At 41.8% G+C, this 22,391-nt stretch overlaps 1 protein-coding gene across 26 annotated transcripts in view; it reads right to left on the bottom strand.

Moving 5' to 3' along the window:
- Positions 1–22,391, bottom strand: part of ABI2 (abl interactor 2) — a 157,080-nt gene that overhangs the window by 7,927 nt on the left and 126,762 nt on the right. The window lies entirely within an intron of this gene.

The following is a 22,391-nucleotide window of genomic DNA, read 5'->3' as shown; positions in this document are numbered from 1 at the left end:
ATTTCTTTAAGTGCAAATACACGAATGGGCCATAAATAAATATATGGGAGTACAAGACTATAATAGACTACAACCACACTGCTTATTCAGCATGCACTTCCACCCAAAATGTTAAAATAATTTTGTTAATGAAGACGTTAGTGCCGATTTTGTATTTAGTTGACTTAATGTGGAACTCCAAGTAAAAGATAGTTACTTTGGGGTTAATTTACAAAAGATAAATCCACTGTGCAGTACAAATGCACATTGAAGTGCAGTCGCTGTAGATCTGATGGGAAGCTCTGCTGATCTATATTATCCAATCATGTGCAAGCAAAAATGCTGTTTATTTTCCTTGCATGTCCCCCCTCAGATCTACAGTGCTTCCAAGTACACTTGCAGTGCACATTGGATTTTCCTTTAGTAAATAAACACCATAAGTTATTCTGGGTGAAAAAGGACAAGTCCTTTTAGTTCAACCAATAAAATAACAAATCATACAATCCCATCCCATGGAATATCCCCAATCCTATACCCACCATTGATCCATAGAAAGGTGAAAAACCCTGGCAAAGCATGATCCAATTTTCTACAGGAGGGGAAAAATCCTTCCGGATCCCTCGAGAGACAATCGGATATTTCCTGGATCAACTTTACCTAAAAAATTTAGTACCCAGTTATATTCTGAACATTTAGGAATAATCCAGGTCTTTTTTTAAAGCAATCTACTGAGCTGGCTGCTCGAGGGAATCTATTCCACATTTGCACACCTCTTACTGTGAAGAAACCTTTCCGTATTCAGAAATGAAATCAATTTTCCTCTAGAAGTAGCAGTAGAGTGCCCCTTTCCCTCTGTGATGACCTTAAAGTGAATAACTCAACATAAATTTCACTTTATGGACCCCTTATATATTTGAACATGTTGATCATATCCCCCCTTAATCTCCTCTTAAGAGAGAATAAATTCAGTTCCTATAATCTTTCCCTATAGCTGAGCTTCTCCATGCCTCTTATCAGTTTGGTTGCCCTTCTCTGCACTTTCTCCAGTTCCCCAATATCCTTTTTGAAAACTGGTGACCAAAACTGAACTGCATATTCCAGATGAGGTCCTACTAATGATTTATACAGGGGCAAAATGATATCCCTCTCTCTGGAGTCCATACCTCTCTTTTTTTTCAATCCACTTTATTTTTATTTATTTTTTTTCCAAATAAATACATACATATGCCTATTCGGCATCCATTACAATTCTATTAAAATACATTGTACTACATTTTTCATTCACATGATATTCCAATGTACTACTCTTTTCTTCCCGTTCCATCCCGCCAGCTGTTGTATCTGAGAGGCCAAAAAATACGTTTTGGGGTGGGGGACCGCAAGTCCATATCAACTCCCGCATCTGGGTCTCAATTCTTTTGAACCATTTGTTCGGTATCCACATCGGTGAGTTATGGAAAATATATAGGAGTTGTGGAGCCCATATCAGTTTTATAAAATTTTTATTAAGTTTGCACCAGCTGTTACATTTCTCTCTTTGTTTTACTAGTAGTGGACCCAGGTTCAGCCGAAGATATTCAGCTGTATCCGGAGAAACCCCCACTCCCAAATAGCAAAAACTGCTTGCTATAGTAATCTGCTCTGCTCCTATGGGTAACTGTTCCCTCAACGGATCTATAGGCATTAATATTGATTTGGACCAATTTATATTAAACCCAGAAAAGCCTCCAAATTCTCCTATTATCCCCATTGCTGTTTGCAACGATGCTACCGTATCTCCTAGATAGATAATTATATCATCTGCATATAGGGAGATTTTTTCTTCCCTCTGGCCCCTGCAAAACTCAGCCACCTCGGAGTAGTTCCAAGCAGTATCGCCAAGGGCTCAACTGCCAGGGCAAACAGCAATGGGGATAATGGGCATCCCTGACGGGTGCCTCTATGTAGCTCAAATGGGGGGGGAGAGGCTATTGTTGACTCGGAGTCTAGCTCTAGGTTTGGGATAAAGCACCCTTACCCATGCTATGAACCTCCTCCCCAATCCAAACCTAGTCAATATTTCTAAGAGGTAGGGCCATTCCACACTATCGAACGCTTTAGTAGCATCCAGTGACAGAATAGGCCTACGCCCAGGGTTATCCACCGGGACCTGCAAGTACATATAGAGTCTTCTTATATTATCCGCCGTTGACCGGTTGGGTATAAAGCCAGACTGGTCACGATGTACCAGCTTGCCTATAACCTGTGATGGCCTCTTAGCCAAAATTTTTGCTAAAAGCTTGACATCCGTATTTAATAATGAAATTGGACAGTATGAATCTCGAGAGAGCTTATCTTTACCTGGCTTGGGAAGTAGTATAATTATGGCCTCTAGCATGCTATCAGGTAACGTTCCTGTATCCACAGCCTCGGATAGCGCTTCCCCATACCACCCTTAAATACAAGAAATGACTTTTCTCGGTTTGGAATTTGCAGCTTGGCTTTGCATGATATTATCAAAGTGGATGTAAACCCTTTTCATAAAATTTTAACTGGGCACATATCTGCAGTATTTTGTTATCTGTCTTCAAAGAGCTGACATCCGATAAAAGCAGCCTGAAATTTCTGTCAGGGAAGGTTGCTAAAAATAGATTAGCAGGGAGCTGGCCTTGTTACAAAACACCTCAGAGAGTCTCTGCCTATGTGGAGAGGGGGTGTGTGCCTTTCCTCCAATCAGCAATTTTAGCTATCTTGGCTGTATGCCCAGACATCACACTCTGTTAAACAGGCAGAGAAAATTTCCCAACACGGTCTGAACATTCCAAACAGTATATAAAATGGGAAGACAGCAAATATAGTAAAACCTATGTAGGGAGATTTGGTTCATCTCTGTATTATCTGAGGCTGTTCACTTCACTGGGTGTATGGAGGGTTTACATCCACTTTAAGCTTATAGTCTACCAAAACTGCCAGATCCTTCTCCACAATTCACCCCCCCCCCCCCCCAGTTGTACTCCCCTAGTATGTAAGATGCATGCACATTCTTAGCCCCCAAGTGCATAAGTTTACATTTTCCCAACATTAAACCCAATTTGTCACCTAGTTGCCCAATTACACAGTGCATTAAGGTTGGTTTGTAAGTTTAAGACATCCTGTAAGGACGTTATTCCAATGCATAGCTTGGTGTCATCTGCAAAGACTGAAATGGTACTTTTAATCCCAGACCCAATATTAATTTATAAAGATAATAAGTAAGGGTCCCAACACTGAACCTTGGGGTACACCAACAATGACCTTAGACCATTCAGAGTAAGAATCATTACCACTACTCTCTGAAATCTGTCTTTTAGCTAGTTTTCTATCCATGTACAAACTGATTTTTCCAAGCCTGTACCTTACACACCAGCCGTGTGGGGGGAACTGTGTCAAGCGCTTTAGCAAAAACCAAGTATACCACGTCCACAGCCATCCCTTTGTCCAAGGTTTTACTTCCTTCCTCATAAAAAGAAATCAAATTTGTCCGACAACTTCTGTCTTTCCTGAATCCATGCTGTCTGTTGCTTAAATTTTTTTCCCCAGCAACAACTGTTTGGTCTTTTATTAAAAACTATGCAGTATCTTCCCGACTATAGAAGTTAACCACTTCCTGCCCAACAACATCATAGGACATTGAATAAGTGGCAATATCTGAATGATGCCTACAGCTACAGGCATCATTCAGATATCTTCCGATTTAAAACTGGCGATTCCCTGCACCGTAAGAATTATAGCAGCTGTTCAGTCGATTGATTGTTCTTACAGACAGCGGGAGGGGACGTCCAACCCCCCTCCCGCCACCCTCCAGTGCTTCTCCCAGCTCACCCGTGCGATCAGCAAGAGGGAGACGAAATCGGTTCATGCCAGAAATTTACCACAGAGAATCCGGCAGGCCACATGGCCCCCGGACGTCTCTGATCTTTTGGAGGCCAGGCGCAATGTTATTAAGTCATGCCCAGCCTCTGCATTTGAAAAAGATGCCACTGCATCGGCTAGGAAGCCTTTTTTTTTTTTTTTTTAAAGGTAAAGAGGACCTGTCATGCCATATTCGTAATACAAGGGATGTTTACGTTCCTTGTAATAGGAATAAAAGGGATGAAAAAAAAAAAGTTAAAAGATGGTGTCAAAATAGAAAAAGAAAAGTAAAATAAACAAAACATTTTTTTTTATTAAAGCGCCCCCTGTCCCTGCTTGCAAAAGCCAACGCATACGTAGGACACAACCACATATGTAAACGGCGTTCAAACCACACGTGAGGTTATCATAGCGAATGTTAGAGCGAGAGCAATAATTCTAGCGCTAGACCGCCTCTAACTCTAAACAGGTAACATGTTAAGAAAAAAAGGCTTTGAAATAACAGCTCAATTATTTTAGGCTCCCTGGGTGGATGCCACCTAGTCCAGGTGCTTTATCCACCTTTATTCCATCTAAACATTTCTGGACCATATCACTTTGGAGCCATTGTGGATCATTTGGGGCTGTGTCAATACCATTCACATTATGGACATGAGCTCCCCCATGCTCCTTTATATACACAGAGCTGAGGAAGGTATTTTATAGATTTGCCTTCTCTTTGTCCCCAGTCACCCACTCCAGATTATTTTGTAATGGGCATACATGCTCAGACCTGACCTTTTCACCATTAATATATTTTGCGTTATAGATTTTTTTGCGTTTTTCCTACTCTTTTGCAATCGGTCGTTTGTTTTGTGTTGCATCCTTGATTTTCTTTTTACATAATTCTGTTATATGCTTTGTAACATAAAAATTAAGGAACAACATTGTTTAAATATTTTTTAAAAGCTTTTTTATTACTTATAGCTTTTTTAACATTGTGAGCCACATAGGTTTTATTTGTAACCTTTCAAACTTATTGCCCATTGGAATATAATTTGCAGTGGGTTTGCATACAGTCTTTTTGAAGAATTCCCATTTCTTGTGTTCATCGACGTCAATATTCCCTCCCAGTCGCAGCCCTCATCGTTGGAAATTTAGCCCTCTTAAAAATTTGAGTTTTTATATAGTTCCAGAATTTGTTGCTTACAGATAACATTAAATGAAAATCATGTTATGGTCACTGCTAGATTACCATAGCAGAGCGCCATTCCAAGTCGGGGCCTCAAACTGGACCATAAAATTGTCTTGTAATAGGTTAATACATTTTTTGCCTTTTAACTATCCCAGCAGTGCTATTACTCCAGTCAATTACTGGCTAGTTAAAATGCCCTATTATCACTGTCCCAGTCCTATGTATGCAGGGAGCCAAGTCTCCACCCCCTCATTACTACCGGGAGGTCTATAACAAACTCCAATGATAACCTTTGTAGTATGCACACCCATGTATAGTTCCACCCATAATGCTTCAGCCTCATAACACTCTGCAACTCCAACAAGTCCTCTTTCACACTCGCTTTGAGATCACTTCTCACAGAGACAGACACCACCATCCCCCCGTTTTACCCCGTCTTTCTGAAAGAAAGCATAGCCAGGAATATTAACCCTTTCATGACTAAGCCTATTTCTGACATTTGGTGTTTACAAGTTAAAATCCATATTTTTTGCTAGAAAAATACTTAGAACCCCCAAACACATTTTTTTTTAAGCAGATAATCTACAGAATAAAATGGCGATTGTTGCAGTATTTTATGTCGGACGGTATTTGTGCGGCGGTGTTTTAAACGCAACTTTTTGGGAAAAATGTACTTTCATCAATTAAAAAAAATGAAAAAGTAAAGTTAGCCCAAATTTTTTGTATAATGTGAAAGATAATGTTACGCCAAGTAAATAGATACCAACCATGTCACTCTTTATAATTGCACGCACTCATGGAATGGTGACAAACTACAGTTACCAGGTTAGAGTTAGAGGAGGTCTAGTTCTAGAATTATTGCTCTTGCTCTGACAATCGCGGCGATACCTCACATGTGTGATTTGAACACAATTTTTATATGTGGGCGCGACTTCCGTATGCGTTTTCTTTGTTGCGCGAGCTCGCGGGAGGGGGTGCTTTAAATTTTTTTAAAAAAAAATCTTATTTATTTTATTTTTATAATATTAAAATTTTAATTTTTTTTTTTTTTACATTTTGATCACTTTTATTGCTGTCACAAGGTGACGGATGGAGGGATCGGGGGTCTAAAAGACTTTTTAGAATTGTCAAAAGTGGCCAAGTTATTGGCACTTCCGTCTAGGATTATTGGTTCCAGTCCCTACCACAGCACTACCTGGCTGAATTTTGTATGTTCTCCCTCTCTGCCTGCGTGGGTTTCTTCCCAGAGTACTCCAGTTTCCTCCCACATGCCAAAGACATGCCAAAAGAGTATTGGCTCCAGTCTAAACTGGTCCTAGTATGTATGAATGTGGGTTAGGGACCTTAGATTTTAAGTTCTTGAGGACAGGGACTGATGTAAATGTACCATATATATGTAAAGCACTGCGGAAATTGATGACGCTGTACAAATACCTGAAGTAATAAAACAAAACAAAAAATCTCTATGCACAGCAGCTCGGCTAAAGGGATTAAAAACAGACAGTCCATGGAGTCTTTGCAGTGCTCGGCCCTTAGGGGCTCCATGGCAAGTGTTAACAGGGCACATAGAAAACTGTGTGCCCTAGCAGTGACTGGCATTGATCAGATGCAGGAAAACACCAGTCATCACATGTAGTGTGAACAAGTCCTAAAACGGCTGTAAAAAAAAAAGAAAAGAAAAAAGGATGGTTGAAACCTCCATCAGGTTTTTCCTGTCATCCGTATCTCCTTTGGGAACATGTTGCTTCATATTCTTGTGTGCCAAATATTCCCAGGGGGATATGTATAGCAGTAATGAGCCAATTCTTGTTCACTCTATACAGTTATAGGGCCAGATCCAGAGAGAATTGGATCCGCGCAGCGTATCAGAGATACGCTACGCCGGCGTACCTTACTTGGCGTAATTTCGAATCCTCAACGATTTCGCGCCGTAAGCTACGGCGGCGTAGTGTATTTCTGGCGGCGGAATTCAAATTTCATTTAAATGAAGCGCGTCCCCGCGCCGAATGAACTGCCCATGCGTCGTCCAGAAATTTCCCGCCGTGCTTTGCGCGAAATGATGTCGCAACAACGTCATTTTTTTTAACTTAGACGTGAGTTACGTCCATCCCTATTCACAGACGACTTACGCAAAAAAAAAAAAATTCAAATTTTGACGCGGGAACGACGGCCATACTTAACATGGCAAGTCTATCTATACACCGCAAAATACCAGCTTTAACTATACGCCAGAAAAAGCCGACTATAGAAAATGCGACGGCCGCGCGTACGTTCGTGGATTGTCGCAAAACGCTAATTTGCATACCCGATGCGGGAAAACAACGCGAACTCCACCCAGCGGGCGCCGAAGTATTGCACCTAAGATCCGAAGGCGTACGAAGCCGTATGCTCGTCGGATCTTACCCAAATGCCGTCGTATCTTGGTTTGAGGATTCAAACTAAAGACACGACGCAGGAAATTTGAAAGTACGCCGGCGTATCAGTAGATACGCCGGCGTACCTGCTCTGTGAATCTGGCCCATAGTGCCTGGAATTCTACTTTCAAATAATATGACCTTCACTGAAGTTTCAAAGATAATAATCTGAAATATTTATCTACAGTAACCTATATTCTGAAAAGTTTCTCCCCAATCCTTTAAGAAAGACATTAATCCACTATGTAGTGCAAGAGTCTGCCCAGTTAGTCTCCCCTTATCTAAAACTATAAAGTCATTTTCCCGGTGTTTCAATTTAAAATACTACTGTATATGAATGTCTAAAACAAATAGATAATTAATGTGTTATTTGTGTCCATGACCTCCAGCTATCTACAACCTCCTGTTTGCTTCCCTCCCAAAGTCTCTTGTCAGTGGTTGGTTACAGTATATCTTTCTAAAGCAGGCCATCGAAGACTAGATTTTCTTTTGTGGTGGAAGCAAAAGAAAAAAAATTGCTAGATTTTGCCATCAACACATTCAGCATTAATGGGGAAATACCTCCCCTGTGGGGCTATTTTCATAATATGTGCAATAACCGCTGGCAGTAATCACATGTATGCCCATACATGGAAATTTTTTCCACTTTCCCACTCCCCCCACTGGACTGTAAAGCAGGGATCAGTGATTCTGTACATTGGGATCTATGGAGAGTTCTGTAATTTGGCACGGTTTTCACAAGTGAATTGTGCTCAGGACCACCTCTTCCAAGTAGCTCCAGGAGTAGTACATTTAACCAATCCCAAGCATGGTACAGAGCAGTCACACGACACAAACCAGCCCTAAGGGGGAACTGTGCTTGGGACAGTTCAAAGTGGCAGGGTGAGTGCATCATAAAAGAATCCGATAATTATTACTTTGTTTTTGGTTTCAAATTTTCTGTTTTGAGCATATTTAAACTGAAATCAGATCATAGTCGAGTTTAAAGTAATAATAGTAGTAGTGCTTAAATTCAGATTTAGTTCACAAAACTAATGGTACAAGTGGACGAATATTCAAAAAAATAAAGTTAAACCCCAGGTTGATACAAGAGACCTAAATTAATGCAGCTCTGTAATCATTAACACATTAAGTATATTTTACAAATGAAATAATGGTGTGTACCTGAATTTGACCTGATATCAGCCTCCTGCAGTCCGCGTAAAGCAGTATTAAGAGTGCAAGAGGAATAAGCAGCACAAATCGATGAATGCGCTGATAAGAAGCATGCTAAATTGGAGGAGAAAGCAAACTGAAAGAAATGACTCATCACTGTGCTGCTTCTCCCGTCATTGTCCAATCACAGGTTGGGGGCAGATCCAATATAATATGACCTGGGCTCAGAAGTGAGTTGGATGTTGCTGGCCATCTGAGGTCATCTTCGTGGCAGAAAAAGGAACGTGGGGGGAATTTTCTGAACTAAAATTTGAATATTGCAGGAAAAGCTGGTTTTATCATTTTATCTTTTAATGGAGTTTTTTTTATGGGTTTTTTTTTTATCCAGCTCGTCATGATAGACAATCTGATGCATTAGGCTCCTTTTACAAACCAAAGCCAAGATTATTTTAAAACATGTTTTTTCAGTTTACTAAAGTGTTCTAAGGAACTCCGTATGGAAAACAAATGACATTCCTTTTCCCCACAGGGACCATTCATGGCTCAACCATGACAACTTTCAAAGCCATCCACAATTTAGCATCCAGCTACAAACACTAGCCTAGTCTCAAAATACCAACCTAATCATTCTCTTCATTCCTCTCAAGACCTCCTTGCTCTCTAGCTCCCTTGTCACCTCCTTCTTTGATCACCTCCACTTTTCCAGAGCCTCTCCAAGCCTATGGAACGCCTTACCCAAACCTTTCCGATCATTTCCTACTCCATTAGCCTTTAGACAAGCCTTGAAAACCGACCTCTACAGAGAAGCCCATTTTACCAACACCTAAAAACTGCATTTTCATTTTCTCCATCAGTTTATCCCCCACAGTTATTACCTTTTGTTTCACCTGACTCTCCCTTCTAAAAAGCAATAACAAGCAGGCCCTCAGATTCTGCCTGTGTTGAATTGTATTGTAACTGTACTGTCTGCCCTCAAGTTGTAAAGCGCTGCGCAAACTGTTGGCACTATATATTCTGTATAATATTAACCACCAAGGAAGAGTTACTATCCATGTTACTACTTTAACCGCTTCAATAAATTTTCAACAATGTCACAATTTGAATGACAATTTCGTCATGCAACGCTGTACTCCAATAACATTTTTATCATTTTCACACAAATAGAGCCATCTTTTGGTGATATTTAATCACTGCTGTTTTTTTTTTTTTACATTTTAGTTTGTCAGACAATTTTGTAAATAAGTAGTTTTTCTCCTTCACTGGTGTGCGCTGATGAGACAGCACCAATATGCAGCACTGATGGGCACTGTTGGGGCTTCACTGATTATCTGTACAGGTCTCCCCTGGGAGGAAATGCTGTCGATCAGCTTTCCTCACACTGTCAGTGTGAGGCTAAGAGAGCTGATAACCAGCATTCCGTTGTTTACCCATGTGTCCCATCACAGCTGATCACATGTAAAGAACCACGACATAGCTGGGACGACGTAATATGACATTGTCCCAGAACAAGAGAGCACCCCACACACTGTCATTTGTCTATATGGTGGGCAGGAGCTGGTTAAAGTAGTAACACATTCACATTGTTGAAAGCCCTGGAGCAGCAGGACAGTGGAAACACCCACAAAATTACCCTATTTTGTAAAACAAACACTCCAAGGTATTTTCTGAAAGGTAAAGCGAGTCTTTTGAAAATTTAATTTTTCACCACAGGTTTTTGGAAAATGCAGGAAATAAAATTAAAATGCATTGTTTATAACAAAGTCATCACTCAAGAAGAGATTACTAAAACACACATAGGCATACTTAAAATTATACCCCAAAATACATTCTACTACTTCTCCCGAGTTTGGTGCACACTTGTGAGAATTTTTCAAAATCCAAGGAAGCACCTTCAGGCATCTTAGGGGCAAAAATTACATATCTAACTTCCTGACTACCTATATTTTTGGAGGTCCTGGAGCACCAGGACAGTGGAAATACCTACAAAATGACCACATTTTGAAGAACACCCCAAGGTATTTAAGAGACATGGTGTCTTTTTTTTTTTTACACAAAGTTGGCAATTTTAGAAGATCTCTCTCACACACAGTATGGAAATACTTAGAATTATACCCCAAAACACAGTCTGCTACTCCTGCTGAGTATGGCAATACCACATGTGAGACTTATTACACAGTCCGAGCCGATTATTTATCCGACATTGTATCTTGTGTATCACACAAATCAACCAGCATACTTATGGTATATCAGTTAAGTTAATATTCTTGTATGTGTGCAGGTTTGTCACTAGACATGTTTATGCAACTGTACAGGGGCTCAATGACCATTTTCCACTAATTTATGTTAATGTTAACTGTGGACTTCCATTTAAGCATTTATTTGTACTGGACTATGGTGATGCCAATGTACCATTATAAAATAGTGAACATGTTCTACAGCTTAACCACAAAGCACTTGTTACCCCAACACTTCATAGTCCTGATATGTACCATGTATGACACAGTATCCACTTTTCTTTGTATTGCTTCCTTTATGTGAAATCCCTGGTGTTCCGGCTAGTCTCCTACTTGGAAATGCAGAATCATGTATATATACGGTATCTATACAGTACAAACCTCACATTTTTGTAAATATGTTATATCTTTTCATGTGACAACACTGAAGAAATGACAGTAAATGTAAAATACGTGTACAGTTAGTTGTCCCCTCAAAATAACACAGCCATTAATGTCTAAACTGCTGGCAACAAAAGTGAGTACACCCCTAAGTGAAAATGTCCAAATTGGGGACAATTAGCCATTTTCCCTCCCTGGTGTCATGTGACAGTGTTACAAGTTCACAGGTGTGAATGGGGAGCAGGTGCGTTAAAATCTGTGTCATCGCTCTTACTCTCTCATACTGGTCACTGAAAGTTCAACATGGCACCTCATGGCAAAACTCTGAGAATCTGAAAAAAATTAATTGTTGCTCAACATAAAGATGAAGCACATGGCCAAGACCATACAGCGGTTTAAGAGGACAGGTTCCACTCAGAACAGGCCTCGCCATGGTCAACCAAAGAGGTTGAGTGCATGTGCTCAGTGTCTTATCCAGATGTTGTCTTTGGGAAAATAGATGTATAAGTGCTGCCAGCATTGCTGCAGAGGTTGAAGGTGAGAGGTTAGCTTGTCATTGCCCAGACCATACGTCGCACACTGCATCAAATTGGTCTGCATGGCTGTTGTCCCAGAAGCAAGAGTTTTCTAAACATGAAGAAAAAAAAACCTGCAGTTTGCTGAAGACAAGCAGACTAAGGACATGGATTACTGGAACCATGTCCTGTAGTCTGATAAGACCAAGATAAACTTATTTGGTTCAGATGGTGTCAAGCGTGTTTTGGCGGCAACCAGGTGAGGAGTACAAAGACAAGTATGTCTTGCCTACAGTCAAGCATGGTGGTGGGAGTGTCATAGTCTGGGGCTACATGAGTGCTTCCGGCACTGGGGAGCTACAGTTCATTGAGAGAACCACACCTCCAAGACGACCACTGCCTTGCTAACGAAGCTGAGGGTAAAGGTGATGGACTGGCCAAACAGGTCTCCCAACCTAAACCCTATTGAGCATCTGTGGGGCATCCTCAAAACAGAATGCGGAGGAGCGCAAGGCCTCCAATATCCACCAGAGCCGTGATGCCTATAGTCAAGCATGATGGTGAAAGTGTCATGGTCTGGGGATGCAAGAGTGCTGCTGACACTAGGGAGCTACAGTTCATTAAGGGAACCATGAATGTCAACATGTACTGCGACATACTGAAGCAGAGCATGAGCCACTCCCTTTGGAGACTGGGCTGCAGGGTAGTATTCCAACATAACGACACCAAACACACCTCCAAGACGGCCACTGCCTTGCTAAAGAAGCTGAGGGTAAAGGTGATGGACTGACCAAGCATGTCTACAGACCTAAACCCTATTGAGAATCTGTGGGGCAGACTCAAATGGAAGGTGAAGGAGCGCAAGGTCTCTAACATTCACCAGTTTTGTGATGCCATCATGGAGGAGTAGAAGAGGACTCCAGTGGCAACCTGTGAAGCTCTGGTGAACTCCATGCCCAGGAGGGGTAAGGCCGTGCTGGAAAATAAAATATATATTCTTTTTTTTTTACACAAAAACACAAAATATTGACACTTTGGGCCCAATTTTGACATTTTCACTTAGGGGTGTACTCACTTTTTTTGCCAGCGGTTTAGACATTATTTGGCTGTGTGTTGCGTTATTTTGAGGGGGCCGCAAATTTACACTGTCATACAAGATGCACACCAACTACTTTACATTGTAGCAAAGTGTAATTTCTTCAGTGTCGTCACATGAAAAGATCTAATAAAATATTTACAAAAAGTGAGGGGTGTACTTTTTTGTGAGATGCTGTACATGATTCTGCGCAGCCGGCCCACACTTTAGCCGTAAAGTTACAGTGCGCAGTCAGCAAATGGTTAAGTGACAGTTTGTCTCTTCTCGATAATGCTAACAAAAGGGCTCCACTGTCATACCAACAATGATGTTTGCATGCTAAGGAAATGAGCAAGAGAATAAATGAGGAAATGTAGAAAGAATTTCACAATGATCACGCTTTAGTAGAATGTATGAGGAGAAGGACCAAAAGTGCAACTTTCATTCCACAGTAAACAAGTGCAGAGTGGCTGTAAACTTTCATCCTTGGTTTATACCCATTATGATGCAACCAACAAGGATTTGGTTTTAAGAAAGTGCTATTTACATTTGACTTATGTACAGTGCTTTGAAAAAGTATTCATGCCCCTTCAAATTTTCCACATTTTGTGATGTTACATCGAAAAATGTAAATGTATTTTATTGGGATAGACCAACACAACGTGGCACATAATTGTGAAGTGGAAGGAAAATTATAAATGGTTTTCTAAATGTTTTACAAATAGTTGAAGTGCGGTGTGCATTTGTATTCAGCCCCCTTTACTCTGAGCCCCACAACTAAAATATAGTGGGATCAATTGCCTTTATAAATCAACAAATTGGAAAAAGAGTCTACCTATTATAAATAGAGCTCTTTCAAAGCCCTCAGGTTTGTTAGAGAACTTTAGTGAGCAAACAGCATCACAAAGGCTAAGGGACACACCAGGCAGGCCAGGGATAAAGTCACGGAGAAGTTTAAAGCAGGGTTAAGTTATAAAAAAATATTCCAAGCTTTGAACATCTCACGGAGCACTGTTCAATCCATAATCCAAAAAAGTTAGCACAAGTGCAAACCTACCAAGATATGGCTGTCCACCTAAACTGACAGGCTGGGCAGGGAGAGCATTATTTAGAGAAGCAGCCAAGAGGCCCATGGCAGAAATCCACAGCTCAGGTAGGAGAATCTGTCCACAGGACAACTATTAGTCATGCACTCCACAAATCTGGTCTTTATGGAAGAGATGCAAGAGGAAAGCCATTGTTGAAATAAAGCCAAAAAAAGCCTGTTTGCAGCTTGTGAGAAGCCATGTGGGGGACACAGCAAACATGTGGAAGAAGGTGCTCTAATCAGACGAGACCAAAATTGAACTTTTGGCCTCAAAACAAAATGCTATGTGTGGCAGAAGACTAACACTACACATCACCCTGAACACATCATGTGGGGATGCTTTTCTTCAGCAGGGTCAGAGTTGATGGGAAGATGGATGGAGCAAAATATAGGGCAATTTTAGAAGAAAACCTGTTATGCCGCGTACACACGATCGGAAATTCCGACAACAAAACCGTGGATTTTTTCCTGATGGAATTTTGGCTCAAACTCGTCTTGCATACACACGGTCACACAAAAATTGTCGGAAATTCCGAACGTCAAGAACGCGGTGACTTGCCACAGTACGCCGAGCCGAGAAAAATGAAGTTCAATGATTCCGAGCATGCGTAGGATTTTTGTGCGTCAGAATTGCATACAGAGGATCGGAATTTCCGACAAGAACTTTTGCTGTCGGAAAAATTGAGAACCAGCTCTCAAATTTCTCTTGTCGGAAATTCTGACAGCAAATGTCCGATGGAGCCTAACACACGGTCGGAATTTCCGACAAAAAGCTTGCATCGAACATTTCTTGTCGGAATTTCCAATCGTGTGTACTCTGCATTAGAGTCTGCAAAAGATTTGAGAATGGGGCAGCAAGACAAACTTCCAGCAAGACAACGGCCCTAAACATACAGCTAGAGTTACAATTAAATGGTTTAGATCAAAGAATATTCATGTTTTACAATGGCCCAGTCAAAGTCCACACCTAAAGCCAATTGAGAATCTGTGGCAAGACTCAAAAAATTGCCGTTTACAGATGCTCTCCATCCAATTTGACAGAGCTTGAGCTTTTTTGCAAAGGATGGGCAAAAATGTAACTCTAGGTGTGCAGCAAAAAGTAAATTCTGCAAAGTATTGACTCAAGGGGGCCCAAATACAAATGCATACCACACTTTTTTTTTTTTTACAAATAAATATCTGAAAACGAGGGGGTGCGTGACTACTAAGCTACTGCATGGACGCATGAGCAGGTAGCTCCGTGCCAGTCACTGTAATCCAAGCGTGTCAAGGTGATCCTGATTGGCCCTCTTTGCTCCAGGTGACCTCTAAAGTGCCGGCCATCACACCGGGATGCCTCACAAGCAGAAAGGATCATACCAGCTACAGAAGCTGCCACATTTCTTCCCGCCGACGGCCCGCAGCCTGATCCAAGATGGCGCTGGCGGCGCCTCTCCAGCCTCCTTGAGCGGCCTCCAGCTCTGCGACACCAAACCCGGGCTCACAGGGACACTCCCACTGACGATCACCGGTGGCTTCTACACCATTGTCCCGCAGCCCAGCCAAGTCTAAACCCTGCATGACATCAGATCCCAGCAGGGACAAGGTGAGCACATATCCGGAATTAATGGAGGACCAAATCGCCAGCTGAAGAGATGGATATCTGAATGATGCCTGTAGCTGCAGGTATCTTTCAGATATCCCCACTGAAAGTCCAGGACGTCATATGACGTCCTTGGGCGGGAAGTGGTTAATCTCGGTCGGGGACTTTAAAAACTGAACTTATACTATAGTTGGCTAATACGTACCCAACTCGCACCAATTAAGATTTCTTAGAAGGTTGCTCAACACAATTTCAGGAAGTCAGGAAGGGATCTTTAATCATCTGTGAAGACTATAACCTCACAACGGACTATACTATGGACACCACCACTAAATACAAGTGGCCCCTACCCACACACTAGTCTACTTTCCATGCAAAAGATCTGTACGATGTCTGGAGGTGTCAACACTCTAACGAGCGTGATTACACCTTTCACTCCTCTAGACACAATTCGTATTCTCGTATTGATACGATTGTTGTAGACAAAATTTTGTTACAGGCAGTATCCTCCTCCACCATTCATGACATTTTGCGGTCTGACCACGCTCCTGTCTCCATCACAGAGATGGAGGTGAATGCTCCTAGTATGGCTTATATATGGAGAGCCAATGCTAGCTTGTTTCAGACTCCCACTCATGTGACCTCCTTAACTGACCAACTAAAGGAGTACTTTGCATTGAACACTAACTCAGTGTCTGACCTCACGATCTTATGGTGCGCCCATAAGGCTTTTATCAGGGGTATCCTATTACAAACCAGCTCAAGAATTAAAAAACAAAGAACACTGAAATTGGACCTATTGCTAAAGGATATCAAATCCTTGGAGATTCAAAATAAAGTCAAACCGAGTGCTGTCCTAGCAAACAAGCTGATAAGAGTAAAATATTTAATCCTAAGGATATTGCAGACGCTTTTGCTTCACATTATTCCTCTTTATACAATATTAAAAACAACCCTAGCACTCCCCAACCTACTGAAGACAACATTCAATCCTTCCCAACAGATATCGACCTCCCATCACTGACACAAGCACAATTACTGACCTTAAATGAGCCTATCACGAAGGTTGAAGTCCAATCATGGCTGATCACGATGTAAACAGGAAGAGCAGTTGACCGGCTCTTCCTCACTCACGTCTGACAGACGCGAGTAGAGGAGAGCCGATCGGCGGCTCTGACAGCCCCCCCTCGGATCCCCACACTGGACCACCAGGGAGTGCCCCCCAGTGCTCAATAGAGCACAAATAGATATATAAAACATTTTTTTTAAATGCAATCGATGCCAATCAGTGCCCACAAATGGGCACTGACTGGCAACATGGGCACTGACTGTGCCCAGCAATGCCATCAGTACCACCCGTGTCACCCAGTGTCCATCAGTGCCCAGTTCCCACCTATCAGTGCCCATCTGTGCCACCCACAAGTGCCCATGAGTGCCGCCTATGAGTGCCCATCAGTGCAGCCTATGAGTGCCCATCGGTGCCCATCAATGCCGCCTATGAGTGCCCATCAGTGCAGCATACCAGCGCCGCCTATCAGTGCGAGTAGAGGAGAGCCGATCGGCGGCTCTCCTGACAGGGGGGGTTCGCGCTGATTGTTTCAGCGCAGCCCCCCCTCGGATCCCCACACTGGACCACCAGGGAGTGCCCCCCAGTGCTCAATAGAGCACAAATAGATATATAAAAAATGTTTTTTTTTTAAATGCAATCGATGCCAATCAGTGCCCACAAATGGGCACTGACTGGCAACATGGGCACTGACTGCCCAACAATGCCATCAGTACCACCCCTGTGTCACCCAGTGTCCATCAGTGCCACCTCTTAGTGCCCATCTATGCCCAGTGCCCACCTATAAGTGCCCATGAGTGCCACCAAAGAGTGCCCATGAGTGCCGCCTATGAGGGCCCATCGGTGCCGCCTATGAGGGCCCATCGGTGCCGCCTATGAGGGCCCATTGGTGCAGCATACCAGCGCCGCCCACCAGTGCCACCTCATCGGTGCCCACCAGTGCTGCCATATCAGTGCCCATAATTGAAGAAGAAAACTTACTTATTTACAAAAAAAATATTTAGAAAAAAAATAAAAACGTAATTTTCAAAAATTTCGGTCTTTTTTTTAGTTGTTCCGCAAAAAATAAAAAAATCGCAGAGGTGATCAAATACCACCAAAATAAAGCTCTATTTGTGGGAACAAAATGATACAAATTTCATTTGGGTACAGTGTAGCACGACTGCGCAATTGTCATTCAAATTGCGACAGTGCTAAAAGCTGAAAATTGGCTTGGGCGGAAAGATGCGTAAGTGCATGGTATGGAAGTCGTTAAAATGCTTTCCTTACACAGTATGTATGGAACTCTAAAAGACAACAAAACAATCTCCTGCGCTTGGGTGTTTTTGCCAAGCACGGTGGTGTGATCCACTCTTTAGGTTAAGGTAAAGTCTATAGTCTTGCAGCCCTCCTCAGAACAATGGGTATTCGTAAAACTGGAAAAATAAATACTTTTAATAAAACATTTTATATTGGTAATGCACTAGGTTGGTGTGCCCTCCTTTTCTTCTTTCTTGGAACTCTAAAAGACCCAGGATGTGCCAAAACCCTCCTAACCAAACATAGATCTGCAGGAAGTATGGGTTTTACTGATTTGCATGACTATTTTCGGGCATCCTTACTTACCCAACTCAAAACTTGGTTCACAAATGCTTCATTCGCTCCTTGACGCAATATTTAGCAAGCTTTAAGCCCTACTAAAGACCTACCTTCCCTACTACTGCTCGACATGTGGAAACCCTTCCCCCCCCCAAGTCATCTCCCCTTAACCATTCACGCCTCACTTATGGCCTGGAGAGACCTCTGCAGATCTACGTCCCCCTCATCTAAACTTACTGAAATCCCCATTCCCATCGACACACTAAGGCCATTTCCAATATCACACTTCGGGATTGGCAAACCAAAGGCATTACCTAGGTTGCTGACTTATACCACAATAACCACTTGAAGACTTTTAAAGTGGAATACAACCTTCCCACTAGAGACAAGTGGGAAGAATACTTTTTAAAGACCCTATATATCTTAACCACACAGGGCTTTTTTTATGTTCTATAGAAAAAATGCCTTAGCTACCTTGAAGTAGGGTTGAAACCAATCATATATTTGTATGGAGAGATGTAAAATGATCCAGTAAATTTTACTGATAATGTTGGGTAAAAAATATGTTTTCAATGCTGTGATGACTTGGGCTATTTTAGCTCGTTGAACCTTCCTCAGCTCTGAAGTTTTTTTCCTGCAGCTCTCTGCTGCTACATTCTCACAGGTTCGGCTTTTCACTATCCCCGCATGGACAGTACAGAGCAACATGCTCCTAACAGCTCCCTTGCACAGACTGATGCCTTTGGAGATGGTGGGGCCACTAACCTCGACTCCCTGCTCTAACATATGCCCAGCGCATACCTGGCTCATTTGTGTGCCTGTATTCCGCAAAACCTGGCCCAAACTGCCAAAACAAAGAGTGGCACGGGCTTGCCTCTCTACAATGCCTGGAAGGTAAATGGCAAGGTGGCATACACATTTGTAGCCAGCTCAAAAAGTGTATTATGGATTTGATTTACGAACTGCAAATAGGCTGTTCAGTCTGCAAGAGACTTTTCCCCTAGCTCTATGTATGCGATAAAAATTAACTTGGCAAAGAATACCTAATTGCGTATTATTGCTTGTACACGATTCAGTGATGGAAGTCAGAGTTTTACTTGTTCACTAAGCCAAGCGAAAATTCCCTTGCAATGTGAATTTCCTTTAGCAAATAAACCCCATGGCTCCACACAAGTATCTTTACATACATTGGTAGTATCAAGAAAACCACACGGTCAGGTTTTACTGCTAGCAAGGGCTCCATTAAAAGATTTCTTCCCACTTACTGTCCGTGACATCTAGAATCCCTGTTTTTATTGCTGCCCGTGTCCCTGTTGAAGGGGTTTCCTCAATTCCTGTCTGCTGAAATGGCAGTCACCATGACAAAGTGAGGGGAATCGCTCAGGGAGCCCCAGACAGCAGTAAAACCCTGACAGGGGTTCTAAACCTTACCCATTGTATCCCAAACTATATATAAAAGCGTTCTGGCTGGACATACATTTTAAATACCCTAGCCAAGAGCAATGATAGGACTCCTATATTTGTTTGTAAATTTAGTATGATCATATGGGTCTAAATTGATGATGATGTGCATCTTTTCTTGACAGAGGTAAATTATGGCAAAATGTGAACAATCCAAACATTGGTATTTCCAAACCATCACACTGGCAAGCAAATGAACATGTAGTGAGGATTAGGAGTCACAAAATAGCAGAAATTTTAGCCTGCTTAGATTACTTTTATGACCGACACCGCCTAGTAAAGTGTACTGTTAGGTAGAAGTGCATCTAACTGGAGGGTGGTCATTGTCAGTCTGGATAACTGGTTTGTACGTTAGCACAACTTGTTCTTGGTAAGGACACATCTTACTTGCAGCAATAGCATCTGTAGATCAAAGTCTTTTAATGCAAGCCTAAAGCACGTGTACAGTTCCAGACATGGCAATCCACAGATGTTCCTCCACTAATGCTCTTTACTGTGCTCAAGTACACTTCAGAACAAAAAGGCTCCACATGCCCACATATACACTGTATGAACTTAAACAGAAAATAATTTTGGACTTGTGCTGGTTCTGTTTTGCACTACCCATGATGAATAAACCCCATTTGAATTCCTTCATATCTTTTAAAGAAAATAATAATAATAATAATAATAATAATAATAATAATAATAAGAAGAAGAAGAAGACGAAATATTCTTATTAGAAGAAGAAATATTCTTATTATTATTATTATTATTAATAAATATTAATAGCCTGGAATCTTCCAATGGGGCCATTATAGCTTAGCTCCAGTCTAATGAAAATTCAGAATGTCGTTTACATGAGACACTGTTAAATCAATGAATGCAACCAGCGAACTAATTTACTTTTTTCTTTTCATAGTAGAAAATCTAAATATGCTGACCAGGATTATGTACCCTGAAAAATGCTGTTCCCAAGTAACCCCAACATACAACAGGCAGCTCTTTTGCTTTGAGCTTTGTCATGACATATTATTTATGCCATTTAACCACTAGCCGACCGCGCACCGTCATTATACGGCGGCAGGTCGGCTCTTCTGGGCGAGAGCCCGTAGCTATACGGCGGCTCTTTGAGCCGCCACTAGGGGGCGCGTGCGCGCCGCCGGAGGCGCGCGCGCCCCCGCTCGCCCCGACTCCCGTGCGTGTGCCCGGCGGGCGCGATCGCCGCCGGGCACACGCGATCGCTCGTTACAGAGCGGGGACCGGGAGCTGTGTGTGTAAACACACAGCTCTCGGTCCTGTCAGCAGGGGAAATGCTGATCTTCGGTTCATACAATGTATGAACCGAGGATCAGTGTTTCCCCTAGTACGGCCCCCCCCCCCCCCCCACAGTAAGAACACACAGGGACATACTTAACCCCTTCCCCGCCCCCTAGTGTTAACCACTTCACTGCCAGTGGCATTTTTATAGTAATCCAATGCATTTTTATAGCACGGATCGCTATAAAAATGCCAATGGTCCCAAAAATGTGTCAAAAGTGTCCGAAGTGTCCGCCATAATGTCGCAGTACCGGAAAAAAAAAAAATCGCTGATCGCCGCCATTACTAGTAAAAAAATATATTAATAAAAATACCATAAAAATACCCCCTATTTTGTAAACGCTATAACTTTTGCGCAAACCAATCAATAAACGCTTATTGCGATTTTTTTTTACGAAAAATATGTAGACGAATACTTATCGGCCTAAACTGAGGAAAAAAAAAGTTTTTTTATATATTTTTGGGGGATATTTATTATAGCAAAATGTAAAAAATATTAATTTTTTTCAAAATTGTCGCTCTATTTTTGTTTATAGCGCAAAAAATAAAAACCGCAGAGGTGATCAAATACCACCAAAAGAAAGCTCTATTTGTGGGAAAAAAAGGACGCCAATTTTGTTTGGGAGCCACGTCGCACGACCGCGCAATTGTCAGTTAAAGCGGCGCAGTCCCGAATCGCAAAAAGTCTTCTGGTCTTTGGGCAGCAATATGGTCCGGGGGTTAAGTGGTTAAAGAACTCAAGTGGTATTTTGTGAAGGAAAAACACTGTTTCATTCATGTATTCCTTTATACAATCATATTAAATTCAAGTAGTGTAGAGTCTGTAGCATATAGAAGCCAACAGTTGAAATAAGGCTTCTAGTGAGATTACTTGCCCTGTAGGCTGGCAGGAGGCCACATGGCAAAGGCTGGCAGGCGACTCAAAAAAATGTGCATTATTTTATAAACGTTTGGCAAGTGAGAACGTTATGTATATGTGCTTCAGCTGTCTATTTACCTGTTTGGTTACATATGGTCTCTACGACATCCTTTTCTGTCCTGATGCAGAGGGAGCTCTAACATAATGCATTCCAATTCCCCAAAATATTACTTTTACTGAAAAAAGCATATCTTCTTTTATACTACATTAAAAAAACAATTTGTATTCAAGCCTCACCATTCAAACTATTTAAAGTAAAACATTGTTCAATACTTGCATGGCATCAGCAGCCATAACATAATATAGTTCAAAAGAGGCTCAAAACCAGACTCAAATGTTAAAACCACCATAGCTGATGTCAGCAGGTTTTGTAATGCATTTAGTTATGGCAGGCAGCCTTCTGAATGTCATATGCCATTTCCACACTCTGACAAAGCTGGCACTCTTGGGCAACTTGGTTTCTGAGTGCAGAGCAATCCACTGAGTGTCTGCACATGGATATTTAGTTACATATTTCCTGTATCATGTGCTTGACTTGCTGCATCAGCAATTGGCGATTTTATTTATCTATTACGTTTTGTGTTATCAGCAGAAAAAGCAGT

This window comes from Rana temporaria, chromosome 6 (genome assembly GCF_905171775.1).
Source record: "Rana temporaria chromosome 6, aRanTem1.1, whole genome shotgun sequence".
NCBI classification, from domain to species: domain Eukaryota; kingdom Metazoa; phylum Chordata; class Amphibia; order Anura; family Ranidae; genus Rana; species Rana temporaria.
This window is presented reverse-complemented; position numbering and strand designations above follow the sequence as displayed.